The following is a 9598-nucleotide window of genomic DNA, read 5'->3' as shown; positions in this document are numbered from 1 at the left end:
AAAAAAAAAAAAAAAAAAAAAAAAAAAAAAATCACAAACCAAACAGATTCCTTTTAAATATAAAATGCAAGGAAATTCAAGAAATGTATATATTTAATGAAAAATAAATTTGGCAAATGAACATATTTTTCTCAATTTGGCTTGAATGTAGTAAGTCATGGAACTCCACCGAGAAAAGTGTAGCATACCTCTCTCACTTACTTTTAAAAATATTTTCAGTTCTCAAATTTGTTTAATTAGTTATCCTTTTTATTTTCCAATCATACATATGCCAAATTCATCACAATAAATTTAAGGAGCAGGGATCAATATATAGTTATGAAACTTGTTCTTGTGATTTACCTTTTTATTTAGATTCTAATGTATGTTCTGCTATCAGGTTAAAAGTTCTAGTTCCAATATTTATCCAGATATTAGATGCAAGAGGGGAAACAACAGTGTGGTGCTTTTCTTGTAGCATAGCAACGTAACCTTTTGTCCAAGACTGAGAATTACACACCCACACACACACACACACACACACATTTCAGCATATTTTTGTTTTCTCTGACAGACTCAGCAAGACCAATTATATTATCTAAGAACTAACCAAGGAGGTGTATAGTTTAGAAGCGTCATGAAAGATTAACAGGTAAAATATAGCAAATAAGTAAAACAAAAGAAAAGCCACCAAAATGCAAATTTCTGCCTAAGTATTATGTGTTATATGCTAGTGAACACAGAGAGAGATCAATTGACCAGGTAGGAAGGAAAATAAGCAAATGAAAAAAGTGGAAAGAAGAGAAAGTTTGTAAATGAAAAAAAGTTTCAAATGCTGAGTTTCTAAAGAACTGAGAAAAAAAATGTAGAAACAGTGATTATTAAAGTGGATAAAATTTCTTATAAACCAGGACATGTTGCATTGTAATTTCTAGGGCATATTTGTAATAATTCTTACATTTTTATTCCAGTCATTCCATTTTAAGGCATTTCAGCATCTTTTTTTGGAAACACAAAATTATATAATTCTGTAGATATTTACTACTTAAAATGGAATTACTTTAAATAAGAAAGGCATTTTTTCTTTCTGTGTTTGGCTAATCTCATTTAGCATAATGCTCTCCAAGTTCATTCATGTTGTTGAGAATAACAGGATTCTCTTCTTTTTAAAGACTGATTAGTGTTCAATTGTATACATATACCACATTTTCTTTATTTATGCATCCCTTCATAGACACTTCAGTGGAATTTGTGCCTTGACTGTTTGGAAGAGTGCTGCAATGAACGTGGAAGTGCAGATATATCTTTGACATACAGATTTCAATTCCATTGGCTATGTACCTAGAAATGGAATTGTTAGATTATATGGTAGGTCTATATTCAGTTTTTTGAGGAATTTCCATACTGTTCTCCATAATGGCTATACTAATTTACATTACCACCAACAGCTTAAAACTGACATCTGCAGGGCAATCTTAAATACTGTTTCTTTTATTTTTCACCAAAATCTGTAGGAATAGACTGAAAAAGAAGAAATCTCACTGTCAGACAACCAGGTACCGGAATGTTGGAAATTTCTATCTTCCTTAGAGTGAAATGGAGATTCCTTCACTCAATGGAAAAAAAAATCTGTTAAACCTCTACCTCATGCAACATCCATAAAATAGATTAGGTCATAAAGTTGGAAATGATCTTTCACCTTCCTTTCTGTCTTAAGACCCAGGTACCTAGCAGCCTATGTCTGTAACAGAAACTGGAATATTATACCTTAATGCTGCAGGTACAAATCTGTGAAGCAAGCAGAGTTATGTCTCCATATGCTCTGGTTACCTGTTTTGACACTTAGGAAAAGCATTTTCCTAAAAAGGATTAAGCGCGTAGAACATACCCAGAGAATTCCCTGAAAGCAGGGTATGCTGTGAATTGAGGTTAACAGTGAACTTCAGAAGTTACAATGAGCAAAAAATCAGATTGTTAGGGCAGGAGAAAAAGTTATCACAAGAAGGCAAAGGAGTGCTAAAGGAAATCCATTCGAATTAGAAAACTGCATAGTACATGTGATAATTAAACTGTCTTTAAAGAGTAGACCTGAAAAGAATATCTGACCCAAATCCAATTAAACCAGATTCTGAGGAAAATTTTGTGGCCTGGCGAGTTATTTTTCATATATTTCATTTTCTTAAAAAATTTATATACCAAAAGCTCCTGAGATTCAAAATACAACTTGTACACCTTTATATCCTTACTTAAATAAAAGTCTAATATTATAGTAAGATAGCTTAATAAGGTGTCTGTTTTCAAATAAGTATATAAAAATCAATAGCTTTTCTTTATGCCAGCAATAACTAATTTGAACATATAATAAAACAGAAACTCCATTCAGGGCAGCAACACAAATGTGACATTTTTAGGAATAAACTTAACAGGAGATATACAGAATTTACATAAAATAAAAAGAATTAGAGGGCATTACAGAGGACATAAAAGAAGAACTGAATAAATAGAAAGACAAGTTACATCATTGAATAGGTATATTTCATATCTTAAAGATATAATTTATCAATATTAATACATATTTAATGCAAGCATTTAAAATATTATTTCTTTACTTAACAATTTACTTTGAAGTTTTTATTCTTAGGTGCTACTTATTAATTTGCATAAAGATGCAAATGCAAATATGTTTATTGTGATTTTTTTGGTGGTGAGGGGGTCAGTGATCCTCCCACCTTGACGTCCCATATAGCAGGAACTACAAGCATGCAGTGTCACACCTGACTGACTTTTTTCTTTTTGTAAAGATGGGGGTCTTGGTATGCTGCCCAGGTTGGTCTTGAACTCCTACCTCAGTCTCCCAAAGGTCTGGGATTACTGGTGTGAGCCTCCATGCTCAGCACACCTATTGTGAATCTTATAATAGTGAAATTGTCAAAAATAAATTAAATATCTATTAATAAGAAATTGGTTAATATATGACAAATCTCTATAGCATTTTGCAGCCATTAAAATGAATATAACAACATAAAAAATGGATAATAAGTTCTTATGTTTGAACATTATATTCTGACTTAGCATGTTCTACCATTCTACATTAAAAGGGAAGGGGACTGGGTGATGAAAACATTACTTTTAAGCCAAAGAAATGTCATTCAGACACTGCTACTAAGGACATCATTTCTCTTGTAGAGAATAAAAATCACTAGAATAGACTCTCAAGTTATAAAAATGGTAAGCAAATAACCAATGATTATCTTTGGGGTGAATGATAAAGTCCTTATTAACTTGAATACAGAACTTTAGATGAGATGTAAGTCTGTCCTGCTTCTTAATGTGTTCAACATGTTTCTTTCTCAGGCTTGACCTTAAGTCAAGCACTTCAGGAGAGATGGTCAAACTAACCTTGGCAGCTCACACTGGAGAAAGAGTCTGAATGCTTTACTGTCTCTGGACCAGGCAACCAGTGTCCTTGCTGGTGGCCCCATGCCATAAAGGGCCCTTCTTTCATCTTCCTTCAACAGTCACTCTCAGTGCAGCAGCATAATGTGGTACAAAGGGCCCAAAAGGCCAGCAAATGTCAGTTCTGGCATCTTCTGATTGTATGACCACAAATTGATTACTTTATATTACTTAGCTTCCTGTATTTTTTAATTAATGTGTTAAAATTCCTCTGAGTTTAAAAATAATGTATCTTTTAACATAAAACTTACTTTTAACACACATTTTGACACAGCTGCTAGTGTTTCCTTCAATAGCTGGTGTCAAGGGTGGAGCTGATAATTACAGCTTCCTTACATCTTACATATGCCTTAACCTCTGCCAATACCTTAATTCATCTGTGGTTTTTTACCTGGTAGAGTGACTCAAATATTTACTTCCAAAGAATCTAGATCTTCAGTCATTCATTCATTATTGAGTTGCCACATTTTATGTTAATGTTAATGAACAAATAATCATTTTTGATTATTCTGGCCAACTGAGTAACCCTGTTCTCTACTGATTTATAGGCATGAGTAACCACAAATGGACAGGAAACAGCCTCAAACACTAATTTAATGGCACTATGGCTGTGTTCCTTCATGGAAACTTCCTCCTTTGGAAACAAAGGCTTCTGTTGTTACCAATTCCAATTCCACTGCCGCCTCCATTCCTTAATTTCCAGCCTTGTGGACTATGGCAATGGTGGAAATGGCACCACCATTGGTTTCTGGTATGAAGCATATGCCACATCCTGTAGGAAAACCCCACTTCACGTGTACTATTTAAAACTCTCTCCCCAGGAAGATTTATCTTCATAACTATCTTTCAGGGTTACCCTGGGGTGAAGCTGTTGTACAGCATGGAGAGTAGACATCAGATTCTGACTAGTGCCAACGTTCCATGCAGACACATCTGTAAACGGGCCTCCAAATGTCCCTTTTTTGCTACCTGGTCATAAAAATTGTCCACATGTCAAAAAAGAAGTCAGACAATGAAGTAATGAAGCAATAAGTGAAAGTATCATGGATGTCTGAACCAACTGCTTGTGTAACTTACATGTATCTTACATGTATCTATTACCCTATCCCTCACATGCCATTCTGATTTAGTGGTGCTGCATGCCAACTTCATAATTTATTAGAATAGAAAAAGTCAAGTTTGTGATAGGCAACTTAGATTTTGTATTCATTTGCCCTATAGTCATATGTTCATTCTTTAACAGGGACATTAGCCAGAAGCTGCTTTTCCATTTTGTGATCAAACCTTAAACAACCATTGTGCAAACGGAAAATTATTATTGACAGAGGATGACAAGGCTTTGCTCCAAAATATGGATCTTCCCAATGTTTCTCTTACTGGAGTTATCGGAGTCTCTATAAAGCATCTCTCTACGTAAAAGACACTTGAAGTATCATTGGTCCTAAGCCCCAAGTCTCACACAGCCTAGAGCCTACACAGCAGCCTGGATTTAAAGAGCTCTCTCTTTTTTCTGTGTCCCAGTTCAAAATGGAAGCTTCATAAGTTACTCAAAATAAGGGTCAGAACAATATACCTAAATATAGTACATGCTGCTACCAAAGTTAAAGTTCTCACCAAGCATTGTGTCTTACTCTTTGTGGTGAGCAGCATAAACTGCATTAACTGCCTTTACCTTTGGAAAATCTATTCCAACGAGCCCCAGAAAAGTGAATCCTATTTTAGGGATATGGCAGGAGCTTGCAATTCAGCTGGCTTACTGTCCCACTCTCCAGCACGCTGACGCATTTCTAAGTAACTCGTATACTTATTAGTTCTTGTTTCTCAAGTCCAATTAGCATATTGTCATAAAAGAAAGCGACCACTAGGAAGCTTTGTGGAATATCAAGAGGTTCAAGGTTCCTACCAATTATATTATGACAAAAAGCAGAGTTGATACAAATACTTTTAAAAGATGATAATATACTATTATCCCACCAACCATATTCTTCTGATTGTCTTTATTATAGTTAATGATAATCTGCAGTCTTTGCCAATACTCGTCTAGATTTTGCATTGACCAAAAGGAGAGTCAAGTGGACATGTGATAGGTATCATCATGTTTGGCATCTTTGGTTTTTAATGGTGGTATTGTTCTCAATGATTTTCTCAAGAAATTACTTTTGGTTTAGTATTATATAGTTTAGGAGGAGAGGAAAGCTAACAGGTAGTGGGAGAAAAAGGGTGGAATTTAAAGGAGCTTCCAGGTTAGTCCTTTCTCCCATAATCATCCTCATTCCCTGAGTCAGGGGACCATTGTGGAGATGTTGCCAGTTGCCAATTACGTCTATTCCATTTGTACATTCAGGAGCTATGGAATTAATCAAAAGATGGCTCTACAGACCTACTAAACTATAGTGAGAAAAAAATTGCCAAGATGCTAAAAGACTTCATGCTGTCTAGCAAATCACAGTGGCTTTTTTAAGTTAACCAGACAGCTTTGTTAATTCAGACCCATGATTTCACATTACAACCCTCACACCCAAAAGGAATGATTAACCTGTTCTCATACTATACCAAATAATTAATATTTTGTTGGTTCATTCTTATTTTTAAATGTTCTCCAATAAACATTACTTTTAAGTACAATTTATATAATGATATAATTAACAGTTATTTTAATAGTCTGTCTTCCAAATAGGCTTTATAATTTTTTTGCAAGTTTTAATTCTTCTTACTCTTCACAGCAGCCTACTAAAATTAACTTGCAAATGTACATGGGAAGTTTTTAAATATTCAAAACATAAAAAACAGCAACAGATTCACTAAAACAATATTTTAAACATTTGCAGGACTAATATTTGCCATAATTTTAGAATCACAAATTTTAAATAATCTAATAGAATTGTAATGAATGTTTGGAGTACTGTGTTGAAAACAATTCTGAAGACATATTTGGCTTCAACTGGAAACGTTCCTCTGATTACTTAGTTATACCTCTTCTCCGATTATTTATTTAATTTTATCTGTCATATTTATTTAATGATATCTGTCAAGAACATTGGAAAGAGTGCTACTGACCTACATTCACATATTTGACAACTTGATCTTAATGAGTGTACCTGGAGAACTTTCCATTTTGTAATAAAACCTTAAGTAATTATTGTACACGCTATTCTGTCTAGAACTAGAAGAGGATTTTTTTTTATTGTTGTGCTGTTCATTAGAAATATTTTGAGACTAAAATGCACCAGAATACATCAAATAATCTGAAGACATAAAATTGAGAATTTGATTATTTCTTTCTTCTTTTATTCTCTTTTCTTCTTTTACTGCATGCAGTTAAAGTAGCATCCATGCAATGCTGAAAGTTTAGAAAAATACGACACAAGTCTCTTGCACATACTAGCAATGATCTGACATAGACCAATGCACAGGGCTTGAATTGAGCACTTTTTCCCTTTTGGGTCAATGATCACAATTTACATTCTGTGGTGCCTTGAAAATGTTATGTTTAGTAATATAAATGAAATGCTGGTTACTTAGGCTGTCAAAACCTTTTCTACCAGCCAGTGATCTAGTTTCTCCTATTGTCTCATGAAAAATGGAAACTTATTTTGCAATTACTAATCCCAAAATGAATTCACTCCTATCTGACTGCCTCAAACATATGTCTTCAAATTAAATAACTTGCTGAATATATTGACATCAGGTGCCATCTGGGTTGTATTTATGTCTACAGATTAGAAGTCTTTTGATATGAATGTTTCAGAAACAGTTTATTGAGATCATATTTTATTTTTTTTCTTTTTTCTGTGTCTGTACATGATATTTTACATCATTTATTTAGAATATCTTTGTACCAATTTGTGTGTCTTTGTGTATCTTTGTACCAATTAATATTTAACTTGAGTAGATCAGAGGTGATATTATTCAATATAAGAATCTACAAGAATTAACAATCTGCCTTTTATCACAATCTTATCAGGGGCACTTAACAAAATGTTTTCTCCCATCAGATAGCTAAGGGTTATGTTCAAGTTGAATTTATCAAGTGGTAATTACATAAGACCGACCAGAAAGGTTCACACTACTATTCCACAAAATCCATAACTAAAACAATTCTATTTAGATAACATTTTGACACCAAAACTTTCTTTTTTTTTGTTTTGATGATTAAGTAACTTTTAGCATATCGTTTATAACAAGGAAATTGTGGCACCATTATTTGATAAGGAAATGATCTCTCAGATAAAAATCGCCTAATTGTTGAAACTAGCATTTACAAATAATTCCTTGAGACATAGTAAAACAATTTTTGGAAACTATTTTACTATGCTAAGGCCACTCTTTATATTTTGGGGAATGGACATTTGTCTGTCTTTTTGCACATGTATTCTTTGATATTCTTTTATATATTTAAGTAAAATTTGTATTTTACTTAAATTTTTAAAATTCCCCCATGTGATGGAAAAAAAAAGCTTTATTTCACATCATGTTCTTACATTCTAAGGTTTATTGCCTCATATTGTAGACACTTGTTTAAAGGGAATGAGGGAGCAGAGAAACACCGATTAGAAGTCAGTTATGGAAGTAACAGGCCTGTTTCCACAAGGCGATTTCTCATCCTCCACTGTGATGCAAACCTCTCTTTCCATAACCCTTCTTAACCATTCCGCTTCCTGGGAACTACTTACTATTTACTTTATTTATATCTCATCTCCTTTAGTAGACACTAATATCTATAAAGGCAGGAAAAGTTACTTAATTCATCTTTGTGTCTTTCAAAATGCTTATTTCAGTACTGGACACATAATAACTAGTAGATAAATATTTACTCATGAAGTAACAAAGAAATAAATCAAAGTGAGATACAGCTCATGTCTTATCAAAACTGCTGATCCTAATGGATCCCAATCATGACTGTCATAGATCAAAGTAACATACTGGCTAAAATTCTAAGTCCTCCCGGTTCACTCTTCTTCTGGAAAATAAAAAAAAGACTAGATTTATAGGTGTTAGGGAAGTTTTAAAAATGTTATGTTTAAGTATCATGCATGGGTTTATTTGCAAATATAGTGTCTAGTGCTATTTGACCTTAATTGGGAGAAAACATCATTGATTATACCATTCCCTTTTCAAAATAGTTCAACGCTAAAGAACTTCTTTTGCCATTTACAGAAACTTGATTATATGTTTCTGTGTAGCAATAAAACTGAACATTCTCATATTCTGCGACCAGTAGTAGGTTCACAAACTTTTGAGAAAGTGTCAATATAGTAGACTAAAAATAAGAAGAGTAAATAAAAGTCAAGTATTTGAGTTTTTAAAAACTGCAAAACACATGTCCAAGTGATTTAGATCTTCTTATAAGTTACGTAAAATTTTAGAATATCATTTTCTTATACTTCAAAAGTATTCAAATAATTATATAAAATATTGATGTACTATATTATTTACATTTATTCTTTGAAAGATGGGTAGAATTTTATCTACGTTTCTTCAGATACTTTAGATAATTTTCTTGCAGCTTTTAGTTTATGAATATAAAGTCTAGATTACACTACTGCAACTATAGATAACTGCCTGAAGGATTGCATATTATTATAAACGCATCAGGCTTAATGTATGATGACCATTTTGGCAGGCTCTGGGGTTGACTACGCCAAATCAGTATGTTTTTCTCTCTGGAGTCTGAAGAGCCTGGATTTGGTTTAGGAAGACACTCCATTCCTAGAATCAGTATCTCTAGGGAATGTCCTCATCCTAAACCTGTGTTAATCGCGATTGGATTCTAAGTTAATCGTGATTGCTCCATTCACCTTACCAGAGATTAGTGATGTTGTAAGAATTTGATGAAATCTTGCTCAATGAGTAAGGAAGAAAATTACTCTAGAGTGATTCTGGGAAAGGTTTTCTTGTTCTTAAAAAGTGGTGCACAGACAGAAATGATTCTTTCCTTCTGATGAAGATCTTTGTGTCTGTATGTAAATATTAGCATTGTATCACAAGCATTAAGACAAAATTGACACATTGAATAGTCAAAGTTAAAAGATAAAAATAAATAAATAAATAAATAATAAATAAATAAAGTCATGTATGGTTGAATCAATGAGTCAATTAACCCTGAAATTATTCCAATTCATTACATTTTTCTTACAATTTATGAGATTTTTGTTGCAGTTTT

Source organism: Rhinopithecus bieti, unplaced genomic scaffold, assembly GCF_001698545.2.
Source record: "Rhinopithecus bieti isolate Rb0 unplaced genomic scaffold, ASM169854v2 scaffold_44510, whole genome shotgun sequence".
In the NCBI taxonomy this organism is placed as follows: Eukaryota; Metazoa; Chordata; class Mammalia; order Primates; family Cercopithecidae; genus Rhinopithecus; species Rhinopithecus bieti.
The sequence above is the reverse complement of the archived record's forward strand: the minus strand, read 5'-3'. Positions refer to the sequence as shown.